Here is a 20,691-nt window from a genome sequence, read left to right on the forward strand (position 1 = left end):
CATCTTTTTCTTCGGTGCTGACATTTGTCCACATAAATTTCATCTGCCATTTGGATATTCAGTCTTCCAATTTAACACAGTTACTTACCGTTAACAGGTGTTATCCAGGGACAGCAGGCAGCTATGTGGGTGATGTCATCCACGGAGCTCAGATGCGGACAACCTTGCAAGCAGACTTGCTTGAAGAAACTCAGAAGTTTCGAGTCTACCGCACTGCAACATGCGCGAATGCCTTCCCACCCAGCACAGGGCTCGTCTCCTCAGTTCAGATAGCTAGCAGAGAAGCCAACCAGGGAAGGTGGGTGTGTTGTGAGAATAGCTGCCTGCTGTCCCTGGATAACACCTGTTACGGTAAGTAACTGTGCTTTATCCCAGGACAAGTAGGCAGCCTATTCTCACATGTGGGTGACCTCTAAGCTAACCAGAATGGGATGGTGGGAGTGTTGGCAATTCAGGAAAATAAATTTTGTAATACTGCCTGGCCAAAATGGCCATCCCGTCTGGAGAAAACATCCAGACAATAATGAGAGGTGAAAGTATGAACCGAGGACCAGATGACAGCTTTGCAAATTTCCTCAATAGGAGTGGATCTGAGGAAAGCCACTGAAGCTGCCATGGCTCTGACTTTGTGGGCTGTGACTCAACTCTGTAGATGCAGTCCAGCCTGAGCATAGCAGAAGGAGATACAAGTAACCATCCAGTTGGAGATGGTTCGCTTAGAAATTTGGTGTCCCAACTTGTTTGGATCGAAGGAGACAAAAAGTTGAGGAGCAAATCTGTGTGATTTGGTGCGTTCTAAGTAGAAGGCCAAAGCACGCTTACAGTCCAGGGTATGAAGAGCTGATTCTCCAGGATGAGAATGAGGCCTTGGAAAAAATACTGGAAGTAAAATGGATTGGTTGAGATGAAATTCTGAAACCATTTTAGGTAAGAATTTAGGATGAGTACGGAGGACCACCTTGTCATGATGGAAAACTGTGAACGGTGGATCAGCAACTAAAGCTTGCAGCTCACTGACTCTTCGAGCGGATGTGAGGGCAATGAGAAACACCACTTTCCAAGTGAGATATTTCAGATGAGCCGTATCCATTGGTTGAAAAGGAGGCTTCATCAATTGAGCAAGAACAATACTGAGATCCCAAACCACTAGAGGCAGTTTGAGAGGAGGTTTGACATTGAAAAAAGTCTTTTCATAAATCTGGAAACCACAGGATGCGCAGAAAGGGGTTTCCCTTCGATAGGCTGATGGAAAGCAGCAATTGCACTAAGAAGGACTTGAATGGATGTAGACTTGAGGCCAGAGGTAGATAAGTGCAGAAGATAGTCCAAGACGGAAGGCAAAGAGATATCTTGAGGCTCCTTGTTATGAGACACACACAACGTAGAAAATCTAGTCCATATTTGGTGGTAGCATTGTCTAGTGGCAGGCTTTCTGGAAGCCTCTAAAATGTCCCGAACTGGTTGAGAAAACTGAAGAGGAGTTAGGTTGAGAGGTACCAAGCTGTCAAGTGTAGAGACTGCAAGTTGGGATGAAGAGATCCTTGACTCTGCGTAAAGAGAGATGGAAAAACTGGAAGAAGGTATGGCTCCCTGCTACTGAGAAGGGAGAACCAGAGTTGCCTGGGCCACCGAGTAGCTATTAGTCATGGTGGCATGATTGTGCTTGACAAGAGTCTTGAGAATGAGAGGGAATGGAGGGAATGCATACAGGAACAGATTCGTCTATTCCAGAAGGAAAGCATCTGCCTCGAGGCGATGAGCAGAATATATCCTGGAGCAGAACTGAGACAGTTTGTGGTTGTGGGGAGACGCAAAGAGATCTATCTGAGGAGTTCCCCACTGAGAAAAAAATGTGATGAAGAGGCGAGGAATTGAGTTTCCATTCGTGAGGTTGCAGAAGACGACTCAATTTGTCCACCAGACAGTTTTCTCTTCTTGAATGTAGACTGCTTTCAGGAAGGTGTAGTGATGGATCGCCCAGTCCCACACCCTTTGAGCATCCTGACAAAGAGGGAGAGATCCTGTTCCTCCCTGCTTGTTGATGTACTACATGGCAACTTGATTGTCTGTCCTAATAAGGACTACCTGGTCGTGAAGAAGATGCTGAAAAGCTGTGAGAGCATTGAAGATCGCTCTGAGTTCCAACAGATTGATGTGACACTGACAATATGTGCTGGACCAGTGTCCTGGAGTACAGAGACTATTGAGATGAGCCCCCCCCCCCAAGCGTAGGTCAAGGACTCTGTCGTGAGGACCTTCTGATGAGGGGGTGTCTGAAACAGTAAACCTCTGGAGAGATTGGAAGAGAGCATCCACCAATGTAGAGACTGTCTCAACGAAGGAGTGACTATAATGTGTTGAGAGAGTGGGTCGCAAGCCTGTGCCCACTGAGATGGCAGGGTCCACTGAGGAATTCTGAGGTGAAGTCTGGCAAAAGGAGTCACGTGAACGGTTGAGGCCATGTGACCGAGTAGTACCATCAAGTGTCTCAATGAGAGTGAAGAAAGGAAGACACTTTGTTGAAGGAGAGCATCCAGACACTGCTGAGGAAGAAATGCTCTGAGTTGGACAGTGTCCAGAACAGCTTCGATGAACTGTAGGTTCTGAGAGGGCTGAAGGTGGGATTTGGGAAAGTTGATTTCGAATCCCAAGCTTTGTAGGAACCACGTAGTCTGTTGGGTTGCTACAATAATCCCCTGAGATGTTGAATCTTTGATGAGCCAATCGTCCAGGTAGGGGAAAATCTGAAGACCATGGTTCTGCAGAGCTGCTGCAACCACCACTAGGCACTTGAACACTCTTGGAGATGATGCCAGGCCGAAGGGTCTCTGTACTGAAAATGCAGATTCCCCAACCGAAATCTGAGGTACTGACGGGAGGGAGGCCGGATAAATGGGAATGTGAGTCTAAGCCTCCTTGAGATCGAGACAACACAACCAATCGTTCTGATCTAGAAGGGGGTAAAGGGATGCCAGAGACAACATGCAAAATTTTTATTTGATCAAAATTTTTTTGAGAGCCCTGAGATCCAGTATGGGCTGCAGATCAGCCATCTTCTTTGGAACTAGGAAGTAATGGGAATAAAACCCCCTGCTCTGCTGTTCCAAGGGAACTTCCTTGATGGCACGGAGACTAAGCAGAGTTTGAGCTTCCTGAAGAAGAAGGGCGATCTGGGATGGATTGGAAGGATACTCTCTTGGAGGAAGCTCTGGTGAAATCTGAGTGAAATGAAGAGAGTATCCTTCCCCGATTATTGACAGCACCCAGAGGTCAGATCTAATGTTCTCTCATCGATGGTAAAAATGATGGAGACGACCTCCTATGGGAAAAGGAGAGGACAGAGGCAGTCAGAGGCTCTGTTTGAGACAGTCAAAAAGGTTGAGAAGCCTTTGGTGCAGCAGAAGGCTGAGGTTTCTGTTGCTTCTGCTGTTGCGGTTTCTTAGGAGGTGCTCGAGTGTAAGGAGCTGCCCTCTGAGGATAACGCCTCTGATAGATTTGAAGAGGTCGAGAAGGCTTGGAAGGAGCTGGCTTAGGCTTTGGTCTGACTATGGAAGCAAAAGATTTCCCATGCTTAGACAACTTCTTGGTGGCGGCCTTTATATTCATCAAAGCCTTCACAAGTAATATTGGATTCACTAGGGACTTTTCATATAATCACTTAACAAGGTTTAAAACTCTAGTTGTAGTATAAACTCTACACTTTGTCCCAATATTTTTGATGAATGAGTTGCATCTCATTATCCTTCCCATTTACAATGATGAGCCATCTAAGTGCAGGCTGCTACTGAATTGATACAAAGCTTTTGTAATAAAATAATCTTCCAATATCCCACAAAAAAGCCTGTTTCCTTAATATTAAATCTTTGACCACCTGTTACTTAAAAAAAAAAAAAAATCCAACAGCCACAAAAAGGTATGATAGCGTTATCAAAGCAAAGAAAATATTGAGCAGCATATTAAAATCAAATCAGTCTGTCATCATCAAAGAGTTGCCCAAAACATTCCAAACCCTATATATCCTCCAGGTCCTAAAGGGCACCAGTACCAACCCAAGAGAGAGAAAAAGAGGGTTAAAATTAATTGAAGATGTACAATCCCATGCAAATAATGGGACTACACATACAGGTGAACAGTGGTCCAGAAGCTTTCCATGACAAAAAAGGAGCTACATCAGCTAATAAGTAGCAACAGACCCAATTGTCAGTGTTATAATGAACCCACAGCTTGGAGTTGGAGTCTGTTTGAAGAGGAAGGAGTGATGTCATAGGAGCCAATATAAAAAAGGGGTGGTCAAAAGCATTAAGTGTTCATTTAAGGGGGGCAGCTTTTCTGTCCCAATACAGAGAGTAAGCCAACTTTCAGAACTGGCAATAATTTTCTCATATTATACTTGCTTAAAAATTTTTCTCCAGCAAGAAAGAATAGCTAATTTCTCGATCAGTGCCCATTAGTGCATACTACATTAAAATAAAAGTTAAGTAAGCTAACTCCCATGATGGGCCCATTTCTCTGCACTGTTTGTAGGCTAATGTGTAGCTTTCTCCAAGGACCAGAGGGGGAAGAGTGTGGTGCAGTGCTTAAAAGCTACACCCTCAGCACCCTGAGGTGTGGGTTGAACCCACCCTGCTCCTTGTGACCCTGGCAAGTCACTTAATCCCACCATTGCCTCAGGTACATTAGATAGATTGTGAGCCCACAGGGACAGACAGGGAAAAATGCTCGAGTTCCTGAATAGACTCATGTAAACTGTTCTGAGCTCTCCTGGGAGAACGGTATAGAAAATTGAATGAATAAATAAATAATTAATTTTTTAAAAAGGAGGCATTACTGTATATAAATATGGAAGTGAAAATAAACATTAAGACATGAGAATATGAAGACCAAAATGCTATGAACTAAAAAGAAATCAATATGGAAAATAACAGTTACAAGAAAAGAGATAGAACATGGAAGAAACAATAAGAGTCTGAACGGTTCAAAGAGTGAGAGAGGGGGAATCTCTGCATGCACTTGGAAAAATTAGAGGCAGATCACCGCATACCCACATGTGCTGTAGAAAAAAAAATATTAGCCCATTGCCAGGGATAGAGAGGGGGGGGAAAATACTATTTACACAAATACCACTTTGTGAGAACGAAAACATACCCTTTTACCAGATGAAGGTATCAAAATGAATACCAAATTTTACAAACATACCAAGTCGCACGCATTCGGCTGCCCTCACGGCTCGCACACACCAAGCATCCCTCCTCACACGCATTTGGGTACCGGTCTCCCTTCCCCGTAGTCCACCATCTCTCCCTCTGTCTTCCGCTCTCCTCGGTTTAGCATGTCTCCACCCCCCTCCCTGTCCGCGATCATGCACCCCTCCCGGAAACAGCCCCCCCCCCACCCATCCGACCGTCAAACGCACACCAGAAGTTGCCTACCAACAATCCCCCACAAGGTTTTCCTCTCCGGTGCCCCGTCTCCTATGACACAACTTCTCTCCCAGAGAGCCGTCCCGCCTCGCCGGAAACAGGAAGTTGCCTCAGAGGAGGGCGAGACTCCGGAGAAGGGAAGCCGTGGGGCCCGTTGCGGGTGATCTTAAAAAGACACGTTGAAACCGTACAGAACTGCGGGGAAACGGGGGTTACAAGGATGCAAGCAACTCCCGCGGGGGAGGGGGGGTGTAATCAAGCGTTTCGACGACCTACCAAAGGTTTTTCGAGCTGTTCGGTTGCCGCTTCCTCCTCCCTTTCAAAAAAAAAATTTAGCGCAGCCGCACTTCCCCCCTGCCCGGGTTGATGCAGCGAGGCTCGCAGTGACACATGCACGGACCAGCAGTGTCAGAGATCACCTGATCTGCTGGCGCATGCGTGTGGCCGCACGTGGAGTGGTCCGCGGCAGTGCGCGCCGCTATATGAGCTGATGACTTCTGATGTCGCTGGTCTGGGCTAGAGAGTTGCGCGGGGACAGAAATCTCACCCGTCCCCGCAAGGAATTACCTCCATCCCCACCCGTCCCCATAAAAAGCAGCAATTTCTTCTGACAGGATCATCAATTCCACAGTTTCTTTTGTGTTTGCGCTGCTGTTTTCCTTGTGGAATCTCATTGGTGGAACCCTTTTTTTGTTTTCTGTTCAGGTAATTAACTTATAAACCCCCTCTTTTACTAAGGCTGAAGTGTCCATTATATTATATGGACGAACCCTGCTTCCAAAGCCTTCCATCCCCGTGGGAGTCCCGTGGGCTAGGGGGGGATTCCTGCGATCCCCGTTCAGACCTCTAGTCTGGGCATGGTTAGCGTGAAGCTGCTGCAGCAGCCCGGGCAGAAAAGAAGTGCGGCTGCGCTAAATTATTAAAAGGCGGATTTGTTACACAATGTACGTTTGTCACCAAAGCGATAAGTGTTAAATTGAGTTATTTTCTTTTTTTATATATTTTCTAATTCGATCAGGTTCTACCTATAGTTGTGTGCATAGAAGACTTGGAGGCGTAGTTAAGGGAAGACTGAGGGCCAGCATAGGTTACAAATAGAATAGAGTCTGAAATTAAACTACTCTGAATATAATTTATGCCAACCAAATAAAAGGTCTACCTTATATGGATTAAGTTAGTTAAATTTAAAATAGTATCACTTTATTCTTTTAATTATTGTCTGCTTCCATGTTTTAAAATAGCGGACAATCATTCCATTTTATCCATGTATGAGTTTAGCTATTTAAATTAATGGAACTACTGAATATGAGCACAAATATAAGAGCTAGTGGTACTATTATTATTTTATTTCTTTCTGTTAACAGTAAAATGAACGCATAAAGGCAAACAAATGTGTCAGGTTTTGTTGCAGAGATGCCAAGCCTCACCCTTAGGGGTGTGTCGGCTTCAGTACCACTGTATTGATCTTGATCACTGCTTTCATGAGACAAGCCTTAAAGAAGTAAAACAAGTAGTCCAGCCAGTAAGAAGTCTAAGCGTGCACACCTTACTGCCTATGTTTCCTCTTTGCCATGTCCCTTCTCCCTTTTTCAAGTACATGTGCTTTGAAACTAATGTACATACTTTTAAGTGTTAGGCAGAAAACAATTTTCAACCAAAAAATTACGCAAATTGCAAGCTCCAAAGAACAGCCAGTATTATTTAATGCTGCCTTGATTTGTTTGATGCAAGTACATCATAATATTGTTTTTTTTAAATTCTAGATTTATATCCTGGTTCTATCATATGAAAAAATCTCACTCTTTGGCATTCAGTCGCTCCTTGGCATGGTAAATATCACTCTTTGGGATGGTTCTCCCTTAGCATCTGTGCTGTTGGTGGCAGTTGTTCCTGCTCAGATTGAAAAAATACGACCACATCACAGAAGCATACCACGACTCAACAATGGCTCCCAATACAAGCAAGAGTACAATTCAAATTCCTTTGCCTATTATTTAAAGCTATAAACGGAGACAGCCCAACCTACTGGAACAACCGACTAAATCAATCTACCTAAACCAGACACGGGAGTACACACACACACTATTCACACACCCACCAACCAAAAATGTTAAACAGAAAACTATATGACAACCTAATGGGCACCAGAGCAGCAAAACTGGACAGACGACTCGCCAATCTGCTGTCCTCGACCACAGACTACAAAACCTTCAAAAGAGAAACAAAAATCCTACTCTTCAAAAGATACATAAAACCTATATAAAACAACCAGATTCAATTAGCAAAATCAAAAATTATTCACTTATCCCTTACATACTTCCAAACATCATGACAATTCTTATATAATTGTACTTTAGCAAATGTTCTTTAGCAAAATCATGACAATTCTAATATAATCCACCTTGAACCACCTTGGTAATTCTCATGTAATCCACCTTATGTATTCAGCAATTTCGTGAAGTTCTTATGTAATCCGCCTTGAACCGTAAGGTAATGGTGGAATAGAAATCACTAATGTAATGTAATGTAATTATCATTCTGGCCTGGTGGCAGGATCTGGCATTTTTTTTTTTTTTTTTTGCTATAGCTGCTGCTGTTCTCTTTTCCAGCAGAGGATGGTTCCTGGGGATAGTTTGTGGGCCTTTTGCTCCTGGGAGTTCAGATCGAGGACCTTATCACAGCAGAGCCAGGAATATTGTTTAGTCTCAGCTCACAGACTCCAGTTTGCTGGGCTAGTTGTGAGGGTCCCTGCAGGGCCTTGGCCAGTGTGAAATAGGGGTTCTTCGGATCAGTCACATTGGTGATAGTAATTCAGATGTGGCTGTGCCTCCATAACTTGGCAGGGGTTACAGCCTCTGAGATGCAGCTCAGTAAATTTCCCTTTTGGGGATGCTTTTTTTGAGGTAAATTTGGATATTCTGGAGGAGGGTCTAAGCAAGGTGAAGCCTCAGAAACTGCTAGGACCAGCTGAAGGCGTTGGGTATTCTTGGACTTGGGAAGTCATGACCATGCAAATGGAAAAGATTTTGTCTGGGGAGAAAGCTGTGCTGTGCTCCATTGCTCCAAGGGCATTAAAGGAGCTTTCCTCAAGTGCTATCTGTGCTCTAAACTGCAACCTAAAATTCTAAACTAGACTCAAACACTTTTTATGTAAAACATAGGGAAGGGAATAGGGACTTGTATACTGCCTTTTTGTGGCTTTGGCATTCAAAGTTGACATTCAAAGTGGTGGGTAGTAGAAGATTGAGCAGCACTAGGATTTTGATCTCACAACCTCTGGGTGCAGAGGCAGCAGCGCTACCAGTGAGCAGTGTTCCCGCTAAGCAGCGCTGGCCTGCGCTCGCGCACAAAATATTACATCGCAGCGCAAAGTTTCTCTTCACAGCGCACACACGCGTCGGTAAGGTAAGGGGACGCATTGGGGGGATTGCACTTCCCCACAATTGCCATGCTTCGGTTCCTCTTCTTCCTTCCTTCCTCCCCCCCCCCCCCCGCGGGACCCTGCGGCACCATCAACTCTTACTCCCTCTAATGTCGGCCCTGCAGCTCCAGACTTCCTCGCACCTTCTCCCCTCCCCCTTTGGATCGCTATTATTTTAAATGTTATAGCCGCGGAGCTGTATCCATCAGTGGAGATGTCTAACCTCGGCCTGCCCCGGAACTCTTACTGCAACAGTGACTTCCTGTTCCTGCCTAGACGGGCGTCTGCTGCAGTAAGAGTTCCGGGGCAGGCCGAGGTTAGACATCTCCACTGATGGATACAGCTCCGCGGCTATAACATTTAAAATAATAGCGATCCAAAGGGGGAGGGGAGAAGGTGCGAGGAAGTCTGGAGCTGCAGGGCCGACATTAGAGGGAGTAAGAGTTGATGGTGCCGCAGGGTCCCGCGGGGGGGGGGGAGGAAGGAAGGAAGAAGAGGAACCGAAGCATGGCAATTGTGGGGAAGTGCAGAGCTGCAGGGAAGAGTGTTGCGGTACCCAGCTGGAGGGAGAAGGAAGATGAGGGAGGGAATTAAAGGAGATGCCAGGGCTTGGAGCGTAGGAGGAAAGTATGCCAGTCTAAGGGAAAAGGAAGGGGGAGATGTGAGAGCATGGAGGGGGAGCGAAAGATGGAAGAAAAGGAAAGGAGAGAGATGCCAGAGAATCAGGGAAGGGGAGATACCAGACTATGAGGAGAGGTGTGGGAGAGGGAAGGCGAGGAGAGAGATGCCAGACCAATGGGGTGAAAGGAGAGATGGAAGGGGGAGGCATACAGTTTCTGGAAGGGGCATAGAAGGAGAGAAGATGCCATATAGGGGAAGAGAGACGGCAGACAGTGGATGGAAGGAAGAGAGTTACAAGAAGATGAGGAAAGGAGAAACCACAGAAGACAAAGGTAGAAAAAAATTTCTATTTATTTATTGCTTTAGGAGACATGTGTCACTGTTTCTGTGAAGCATTGTATGCAGAGTCCAGCTTCTTGCTGGTTCAATTTAACCTTTGTCTATGTATTTTTATTTTATCCCCCCTTTTACAAAACTGTGAAGCGTTTTTAGCACCAGCCTTGGTGGTAGCAGCTCTGATGCTCAGAATTTTATGAGCATCAGAGCTGTTACCTCCGTAGCTAAAATCCACACTACAGTTTTGTAAAAGAGGGAGGGGTTAGTTTGTGATTACATATTCCTTACTAGGCGAAGGTGTTTTCTGTGTTTTGTGTGTTCGAAAGACATGGTTTTCTGTTAGGATTGACGGTGTAGGATTGATCTGTGCTGGTCTGGCTTGTTTAGTTTTACAATGGGTGTATTGATGTACTGCTCACTGCAATATGTAAGATGCTGCCTTTTCCTAGGTACTCATGTGTGACGTGTGGTTTGTTACTAAAAATCATGTTTTTCTTACAGATGGGGGGGGGTGCCAAAAAATGATGGGCCCCGGATGTTACATATGCTAGGTACGCCACTGTATGTAAAGATACCAGAAAGCTGGCGTAGCAAAAACTTCTAAGTTTTGAGTATTTAACCCTCCCACAATCTCACGGGCACTCGTTTCAAGTTTATTGAGATTTTGATTTAAACGCAATATCAAATATTTTCAATGCGTATAACAAAAATAAATTTGGGGAAATAAATAAAACCATTTGAACCAGTGTTCCCGCTAAGCTGCGCTGGCGTGCGCTGGCGCACAAAATATTACATCGCAGCGCACACGTTTCTCGTCACAGCGCACGATCGGAAGAGGCGTACGGCAGATGGCAGGGCGGCGAGAGGAGAATCGGGCGAGTTGGCTCATAACTTGCTGGCGCCCGATATTTTTGGCTCACGGTGAAAAAAGTTTGCTCACAACACCCGCCCGCTTAGAGGGAACACTGCCAGTGAGCCACATCTTCCCCATAATAAAGACTTTGTTAAATAAGCAGAGCAATAAAAAAAGAAGACAGTGAAATAACCCATTTAACCCCAAGTTTACCTTTGTCTGAATGCAATTTCAGTCAGGTAAGATACTCCAATAAAGTTTTCCTCTCAGCAGGTCCTCACAGCACCTAGTCAGGATCAGGACTATTGTTATTAAATATAATAGTCTGCAGGGAGTTTTCCTATAGGGAAAGGTTTTGGGGTTTTTTTGATCTACATACTTTACTGCTTGACCAAAGCAAATACTGAAGGATTCCAGCAGACACCAGCTCTTATACTAGTGAAGTTATTGGGAAAAGTTCAGATTTCTCTTCTTCCAAATGCATATGGACTGGTTTAGTATGACTCAAGGATAGGAAATTAATTTTTTTCTTTTTTTGTTGGGCGGAGGGGAGGGGGATGATGATGATCAGGTCTTAAATATCTTTTGGCTGGTTTGCCTTGTTGTATTCCCTACATTTGTTTGTTTATTTCTCACCCGCCCTTATCCAGGGCGAGTTACATATTAACATACAAAATAAAAGATTTACATTTATTGTACAAAACACTTCAGAGACACACTATAACAAATTACATACTTACATATCAAATCAAATTGCATATAACATACTAGTCGCATCAATGACGAATTTCATTTAAGGCCAAAGCTGGCTAAACCCACACATACATAAAAATATAAAATTCCATAAGTCATACAAGATGCCTCAATAACAGACATCAATAAACCAAATAAAACAAACCAGACCATGGAAGACCTCTGTGACCATCACTCAGCAGTCAACAGTCATCATTCCTCCCTCAGCCAAACTCAGACCCTAAATTCCATTTTACAGAACAGATGTCTTTTCAGCAGTTTCCTAAAGTTCTGAACATTTTACTCCTGGCAAATGTATCCTGGAAGATGCTGCGGAGAAATCCAGAAATACCAACAAAGTTGCCGTACTATGTTTTTTTCTGAATGCATTTTGATGATCATCCAATGATTCTGCAGAAACTGGGAATAAACTAGAGAATGGCATGGGGACCATTTACCGCAGTAAACCGTGGTCACCGCAGTAAATCCACAGGAATGGAGACATTTGCAACTGGTTTACCACAGGAACGGGGACAAGACATTTTACTGCCCTGTGAGAGCGGTGAAAAGTCTTGCTCCTGTGGTAAAAAAATTGTGCCCGTGTCAGACACGGCATCTCCTCCACAGCAACTCTTGTGCCTATTTTACCTTCAGGAGCCAGCCATACCATGATGAAGACAGAAGGAACCCAAAGCCTGAGCCCAATGTGATTTGAAGAATAAAATTACCAGACAACAAAAGGTGGAAAAAAATTAATTTATTTTATATTTTGTGATTAGAATATTTCAGATTTGAAATATGTATCCTGCTAGAGCTAGTATTAGACATAACTGGGGACCATAAAGCTCAGGCTGTGCTTCTTTAGGTTCCAGCTGGCTTAGGGCTCTCTCTCTGACCAGGGGGCAGTTGCCCTATTGCACTCCCCTAACACTATTTCTGCCATGTGTGACTAAAGTATTCTGTTAGCTTGATTTTTCTGTGTAGCATTCTGTAGTCATTTGGTTTGTTTAGTTTTCACAACAGTGGAGGGGATATTTGTGAAAGGGAGGGGAGACAGGGGTTTTGTTGATCCTTGCTCTGTATTATTTGTGTTTATAAAATGACAATTATACAGAATATTGTCTATTTTTATACTTTAATAAAATAAGTTCAGTATAAAATCATAACTATTTGAGGCTTATGTGAATGGGATCTGACAGTTTGCAGGATGGAACTGAGCTCGCGGAGACGGGGCAGGGATGGGGACCGAGCTCGCAGAGACGGGGCAGGGACGGGGACAAGCTCACGGGGACGGGGCGGGAATGGTGATAAATTTTTTTCCTCGTGTCATTCTCTAGAATAAACCACATTTTACATTATTTTTGCTGCTGTTCAGAACAGGTGTGTCCAAATGGAAGGTTTCCTGCAGTTAATATCAAGACAAACTGTTGCTCAGAAGTGTGGTAGTAACGGAAGGTTACCAGATTGAGGAAACAGTGCTGACTTTGCTTTACCCCGCCCCCCAATCCTCCTTCTCCAGAGCACTGGGAAATTATATTACAAGAAGGAAAAGAGACATTGCAGCAAGTAGGAACATAAGACATGCATTTTGACTTTGTTTAGTTATATGAGAGTATCATGAAACCCTTTCTAAAACTTCATCTGCAAACATGCTCATTAAGACCCACTTTTTTAAGCAGTGGTTTCTACCAAGGTCCAGAATGCTAAATGCTCCAACGCTCATAGGAATTCTATGAGTGTTGGAGCAATGTTGGAACATTTAGTGCTCTGGGCTGAGGTAGAAGCCTCTACCGCAGCTTAGTAAAAAGGGCGTGGGGGGGGGTAAGTAAACTAATAGAATCTGGAAAGGGCTATGGAAGCACTTCACTTAGATGAGGAGTCTTTTTTCATGCAACATGTCTTCCAACATTTGTCAAACTATTTAAAGAAATGTACCAGAATTACTTTTCAGTCTTTATATAGACAAACTATAATGGGTGGCTTAATTTCATAAACCAAACTTTTTTTTTTTTTTTAAATATCATGTTTATTGAGGTCAACCAGAGTAACACAGGACATACAAAAAGTACATACCAGAAAAGCAGAATCAAGCCAAAAACCCCGGCGAGGAACAATGCAATGTAATACAAACAACCGCACCATTATAAGGAAACTGAATTGTGTATTAACTATGCCAATGACTATTAAACTAGAAATCCAACAATGTTTATATTAGAATACAGTAAAACCTTGTTTTGCGAGCATAATTCGTTCCAAAAGCATGCTTGTAATCCAAAACACTCTAATATCAAAGCGAATTTCCCCATAAGAAATCATGGAAACTCAGATGATTTATTCCATAACCCAAAAACTTGAATACAAAATACTATATGTACACGTATTGCAAGACATTGCTTGCATATCAAGTTAAAATGTAATCAAATGTTTTGCTTGTCTTGCAAAACACTTGCAATCCAAGGTTTTACTGTATATTTATATTATATTTTTGTGGTCTGAATTTAATATTCATTTTCTTTTCTTTTTAGAATGCACTGTGGAAGATGGAAATGATGTGCTAGGACAGATATCCTTGGAGTTTGTTTGTTTTGGGGGTTTTTTCTCTTTATTTTTATTATACTTTTCAAATAATCTCAAGTATACTCTTGTTCAAGCAATGCAAAACTAAATACACAATCCATTCTAACAGAAACAATTTAAAGTTCTTCCTTAGACCCCAAAATGGAAAGGGGGGCGTTCTAAATAATGAGAAAAAAAGGAAGTAACAAATATATAAGAAAAGGCTTTAATGTGATTTAAGCTCTGATACAGTTCTTAAATTTGCAATCTAAATAACTTGGAACTTCAGGCGGACAACTTCTTTAAATTAATAAATACTCTCGGATGCTCCGGCTGCTAATAAGTTATACTCAAATATTTTATGCAATATTTACAGGGATAAGCCAGCAAAAATTTTGCTCCCAATGACAGAACTTCCTGTCTCATTTCCAAAAAAGCTCTTTTAGGGCTCCTTTTACTAAGGTGCGCTAGCATTTTTAGTGCGCGCAAACCACGTGCTAAATGAAAAATACTAACGCAAGCTCTATGGAGGCGTTAGCATTTAGTGCGTGTGGCATTGTAGTGCGTGCTAAAACCGCTAGCCCACCTTAGTAAAAGGAGCCCTTAGCATTTTGTGCCTGTTGTGTCACATCTGGGTAAATCCATATGTTTTTCCCACAACAGAGAACTTCGGCGTTTCTCTAAAATAGAACTTCATAATTAAATTCACATCTTGTTCAAATACAAATGGGACCAATAGTGTTGGCCTTTCAGAACTTTCTGTTAAAGAAGATGCTAGGGTTACTGAGATATTGAGATCTTCATTCCTCATTGCTTGCACCTCAGTCTCCTATCTTCTTTGAGGAAATATAATATATTGTATTCACCGGAGGTATGTTGTGAAAGGATTTTAGAACTTCTATCAAATATTTCTTAAAAGCATCAAGAGGAGAAATCCCAGGAGATTTTGAAAAATTCAAGAAACGAAGCTTCAGTCTTCTATTATAATTCTCTAACATTTCAATCTTCTTATTAATTACTTGGTTATATTTAATTGTAGAAGAGGAAACATCTGCAGATAGTCTACTTTAATTTTAAGTTCTTAATGTGGTGAGAATTTTGTGACTGCCATGGCTGCAAAGCTAAGAGGGTTGGCATGCTGTCTGTTTTTTTATCTTACTGCTGAGGAAACAGCAGAAATATCTGCTATGATCTTAGTTGTCAGATACTGACCATTGTACTCCCCTTGCACCATCCAAAAATACATTATGGGGATCATAATAAAAAGTCTAAAAAGTGTCCTAAATGGCTACTTGGACAATCAAAAAGCCTGATCATCCAAGTACCCATAATCAAAGCTGGTTTTAGACGTATCTAAAACCAGCTTAGACCTTTCCCTGCCACTAAATGCACAGAGAGAAAAGAGGCATGTTTAGAGGAGGGGAAAGGGCGGGAGGTGGGCCGACCTACACCTAGGCGTGCAGCAGGTATAACCAAAACCTTAAGCAGGTTGCCTAGTTGGCACTTATACGTTTTTGACTTAGATGAAGTCAAAACAGGTCTAAGTGTCGAAAAAGGGGCCGCTGAGCTGATCGTGGCTGCTGCGATCAGCTCAGCGGCCCCAGCAACCTGCCTACCCCCTACAGCAATGATTGCGGCAGGAGAGATGCCTCATCTCCCCTACCGCGATGCCATCACTCCTCTACCTGAACTGCCGCGACCTGGGCAGGAGAGATGGAATCGCGGTAGGGGAGATGAGGCATCTCTCTTGTCGCGATACATCACCTCCCCCCCCCCCCCCCGACAACATCGGGGCAAGAGGGAGCTCAAGCCCTCTTGCCCCGCGGTACTGATGACCCCCTCCCCGACAATATCGGGGCAAGAGGGAGCCCAAGCCCTCTTGCTCCATGGCACCGACTACCCCTCCCCCCCGACAATATCGGGGCAAGAGGGAGCCGAAGCCCTCTTGCCCCGCGGCACCAATGACCTCCCCGATGATATCGGGGCAGGAGGGAGCCCAACCCCTCCTGCCCAGGCGGATCCCCCACTACAATACGGGCAGGAGGGATCCCAGGCCCTCCTGCCCTCGACACAAAACCCCCCCAACGACTGAACCCCCCCGATCGGCCCTGACCCACGACCCCCCGCCGATACCACGACCCCCCCCCACCCCCAATCCCACCCCCCCCCATACCTTTGAAATGTTGGCCGGACGGACGGGTGCCAAGCCCGCCTGTCCGGCAGGCCAGCCGGTTCCACAATGGGGCCGGGTTGGCCCAGGCAGCTGAAACCCCGCCCACAGGTGGGGCCTAAGGCACCTGGGCCAATCAAAATAGACCCGGGAGTCTTAGGCCCCTCCTGTGGGCGGGGCCTTAGGCACATGGGCCGGGGCAGGAGGACTTGGGTTCCCTGTTGCCCCGATGTTGGGGAGGGGAGGGTTGGTGTGGATTCTGTAACTGGTGTTTTTGACAGACTGGCTCCTCCTTCGCCTAAAAGCCCTTGTGTTGGACGTTTGGGGCTTAGGCGGTTTTTTGGTTCATTATGGGGTATAAGTATAGACGTCGTGGGGGAATAAATGTAGACGTAGTGGTGGTCTGGGCGTTTAAACAGCTGAATGTAGAGGAAGACCATTATCAAAACAAACCTCCATTTGGACGGGTTTTTTTTTTGATTATGGATATTTTCCCTGCTTCTACTTTCAACGTTTAAGGCCTTAGGCCAAAAGGGGACTTAGACGTTTTTTTTTATTATGCCCCTCCAAGTATCTCACAGTCATAATACTTTACTTGAGCTTGAGTTTATTTTATATTTATTTTCCTACCTACCACCTAGGTGATTTACAATAAAACATCCACGTTCACTTAAATAATACTTATACAATCTTCAATATACTACACAACTAGTCTATTGGTTATACCAAATTAAATTGCAGTAATATTATCACAATTGACATGGAAGAATCGACACAACAGATTTACAAACTTAAAACATCTTTCGCACTACAGTTGACCATAATAGAGCATATACAAGAGGTTTGTTCAACTTATGAGCCTATACCGCTTTATTATATTAATGCCAGATCTATTGTAAAAAGAGCAAGTAAGTATTTGTGATACTTTTAAAAACTCATGAAGATTTAGTTATGACAATGCATTTATGTGAACGAAATGCACATGTTCGTAGTGGAGGATGAAGGAGAGTCTATTAGTATATGTTGTATTGTTATGATTTATTTTGTATGTTTTGTAAACTGCCTTGCCTTTAGGCAGGGTATAAATTTTTTTTTAAATAAGTGAATAATAGCTGAAGAACAATCAGGCCTTGTGGTCATTACAGAAACCTGGCTCCAACTTTAAGAATCCTGTAATCAGTAATCTGTGTCCAAGTGGATATAAGATGTTTTCACCAATACAGGGAAATAAGGAAGGGAGGGGGAATAGCATTAATCTATAACAATGCTTCTCAACCTTTCTTCTGTTGTAACACACCTGACAGACATTGCTCGTGTATGTGATACTAAAATTCACAGCTGAACAAGCATGCCTACATTTTTTATTGTTTAGTTATAAGTTTAGTATGAATTTGATCATCTTATATCAAAAAGCTGTATGCAACCTATCAGTCCCAGATTTCTTACTTATCATGCAACAAAACAAATATAGATGCTTTAAAGCATTACACGGACTTGCCCCCAAATACATTACTGACCTTTTCTCCTCAACCAACAGACACAAGAGAAGTTCACATTCCAACTTCGTTTCCCCCCCAGTGAGAGGTTGCAAACTGAAAAAACACCATGAATTCCTTCTCTCATACCAAGCAGCATCATGGGGTAAAGACCTAGAACAATTACTTTCACCCTCTACTTATGAGGAATTTAGGAAACGTCTAAAAACACACCTGTTCCTAAAACATCTTGACAACTGATCCACTTATCTCTTTCCTCTCAATAGCGACCTACTGTCCTTTTGATCACTTTTCTCCTCAACAATGAATTTCCTGTCTAATTACTTCTCTTTCTTCTTCCCCTCTTGAAGTCAGTCAATTTGTACCTTTGCTTAATCTTTTGTAAACCGCATAGAACTTCACGCTATTGCGGTATATAAGCTGTTATTATTATTATTATTCTGGTATCACCTCAGTAATGGCAGCACAAAATCCCTGCACTGCCAGATACTGTGAAGCAACTCAAAAACCTGCAAATATGCTACTCAGAAACTATATAGGAAATGGGACAGCAAGCCAGCAACGTATTCAGTTGGGGCTCGAGATACCAGTTATTAGTGGGGGTAGTAGGGAAGGAGAAGTAAGGACCAGTTATGAGGATTTCAAGAAACTGACTCTCAAGATTGCTGGTCTTCCCAACTTGCAGGTAGTGATGATTGTAAAGGAAACACAGGCTTGCTATGTACACCAAATTTTGTGTGACATCTCCCATCTCTTGGGGACAACTAGTATTTCCTGACACACTGGTTTGGAACTACAGATTTATTTATTTAAAACATTTTTAATCCGCCTTTCTCCAAGGCGGCTCACAAATTTTCATACATAATAAAATACACATAAAAGAGACATACATCGGGTAGAGGAAAGTACAGAGTCACAATATTATATCATCACATCTTCAACAGGACTATTGCCTCCTTTTATGAAACTGCGATAGCAGTTTCTAGTGTGGGGAGTCGCGCTGAATGGCCCGCGCTGCTCCCGACGCTCACTGAGTTCCTATGAGCGTCGGGAGCAGCGTGGGTCATTCAGCGCGGCTACCCGCACTAGAAACTGCTATCGCAGTTTCATAAAAGAGGGAGTATGTCTAAGCAATTGTCAAGTAACATCATTCTTCAATACAATACGTAGCTTTCTGGTAATAATTCAAAAGAGTTATATATTCAATCAAAGAAAGCTTGAACAAACATGGATTTTAAGCAACTTCTAAAGTGCAGAAGATGTCCTCAAAAATGTAATGTTCCAGACAAAGCATTCCACATTGATGGTCCCGCTATAGAGAAACAGGAACTCCTTGTTCGTACATAATGAGTATTATAATCATTCCTCAATATTCAGATGAAGTTTGCTTATGTCATCTTCATTAGAGTTGTTATATTATTCAGGATGACTCTTAGATTCACTGTGCTGTAAACTATTTTATCCAGAAAAGTGGAAAATTGTTCATGAGAACTTTATGATTTTATATTAGCATTTAATATGGAGTATCTTACTAGGCAACTTGAATTTACAAATGGAACAAAATGTTGATCCTAAGGTCAAGGCAGTAAATTCCTTTTGGCATAACTTTTAGAGGGGTAACAGAAAAAGGTCAGGAAGGGGATAAAACTAGAAGTTGGTATTTAGAAAGAAAATAGACTGATATAGTTTTATTTGAAAACTTATTGAATTTTCAATAAGGTTTTAAAATAAAAACAAGACTAAGGGCTCCTTATATCAAGCTGCACTAGTGGTTTAACGCGCGTAATACCGCGCACTAAACCGCTGGCCGCGCTAGCCGCTAACGCCTCACTTGAGCAGGCAGCTTTTAGACCGTCGCGGGGGTTAACGCGTGATGAAAAGTCGCGTGCGTTAACCCCGCTAGCGCGGCTTGATAAAAGGACCCCTAAATTTATGGTTTTTAATAGCATGTTTAACCTTATTCCAGAAAAAAATTTCACAGTTAACAGTATCAACTATACTCTGGATCCCCAATTCAAGATAATGGGGGTAATTTTTGACAACATTATTTAGATCACCAGATTCAGGCACATGCCATAGCTATTTGTACAATTTTGATCTAGAATCTTTTCAGATAAGCATCTAATCGGTGATTTTAGCTTATATTGGTTATTGCAATATCAATTATGTAGGTTGTAAACAAGCTACTTTAAAGAGGCTACAGATACTGCAGAATTCAGCAGCCTGCCTTAATGGCGGAATAGAAATCTCTAATGTAATGTAATATGTAGGGTATCAAAATTAGACACGGTAACCCCCCATATTTTTAAAACACCATTGGTTACCGGTAGAAGCTCACTTGATTTTTGAACTGTGTTCTTTAGTATTTCTAATCTTACATGGTATGGTCATAAGAATAGCCTTACTGGATCAGACCAAAGGTCACTCAAGCCCAGTAGCCCATTCTCACGGTGGTCAATCCAGGTCCACTAGTATCTGGCCAAAACCCAAAGAATAGCAACATTCCATGCTACCGCTGCAGGGCAAGCAGAGGCTTCCGCCATGTCTTAATAACAAACTATGGACTTTTCCTCCAGGAATTTGTCCAAACCTTGTTCTTTTCAGTCAAAAATTTTGAAGCTTCACTAAGATACTCTAACCATTAATTTTCATAATATGAATAAAATAAGATATAAAACTCTATCTTTACAGTTTTCAAAAATAACACAATGATTGTATTTAAAGTTCAATAGCTAAAATATTAATATTTGCTTCTTTAACACCCCCCCCCCCCCCGCCCTCCCTTTTACAAAACAGTAGCTCGGTTTTTAGCGCCGGCCACAGCAGTAACAGCTCTGATGCTCACAGAATTCCATTAAAAACTCCCTGGATCCGCAGACCAGATTTCATCAAGTGCGGAGTGCTGCTCTTTCGCCCTCAAAGAATGCTTGATAGTGGCTATTGGATGACGTTTAGAGCAGGGCTCCACCATATGGCATGTGGCTCCTTATTCCTTTCCCCACCCCAGGACTCTGCTGCTGCTCCAGTCAAAAACATTGGACTGAATTTACATGGTTCAGCTTTCCCTTATATAGGAAGTTAAGCTG

General features: G+C 42.9%; 1 protein-coding gene and 1 long non-coding RNA gene across 5 annotated transcripts in view; one reads left to right on the top strand and one right to left on the bottom strand.

The window, feature by feature from the left end:
• The window catches only part of KBTBD2 (kelch repeat and BTB domain containing 2), a 46,133-nt gene extending 40,256 nt beyond the window's left edge, over positions 1–5,877 (bottom strand). Inside the window, exon 1 of one of the 4 annotated variants that reach the window (XM_033930586.1) lies at positions 5,697–5,877. The gene's annotated coding sequence lies outside the window, so the exon portion shown is untranslated. Of the gene's footprint in view, positions 1–5,196; positions 5,332–5,429; positions 5,565–5,696 lie in introns of those variants that run through there. The other 3 variants (XM_033930583.1, XM_033930584.1, XM_033930585.1) reach the window with 3 other exon arrangements.
• A 192-nt stretch (positions 5,878–6,069) lies between these two features.
• On the top strand, positions 6,070–14,072 carry LOC117353950. The gene is made up of 3 exons (XR_004538073.1): positions 6,070–6,125; positions 7,184–7,249; positions 13,909–14,072. It is a non-coding gene; the product is annotated as an uncharacterized LOC117353950 (long non-coding RNA).
• The last annotated feature ends 6,619 nt before the right edge of the window (positions 14,073–20,691 follow it).

This window comes from Geotrypetes seraphini, chromosome 2, assembly GCF_902459505.1.
Source record: "Geotrypetes seraphini chromosome 2, aGeoSer1.1, whole genome shotgun sequence".
Lineage (NCBI taxonomy): Eukaryota > Metazoa > Chordata > Amphibia > Gymnophiona > Dermophiidae > Geotrypetes > Geotrypetes seraphini.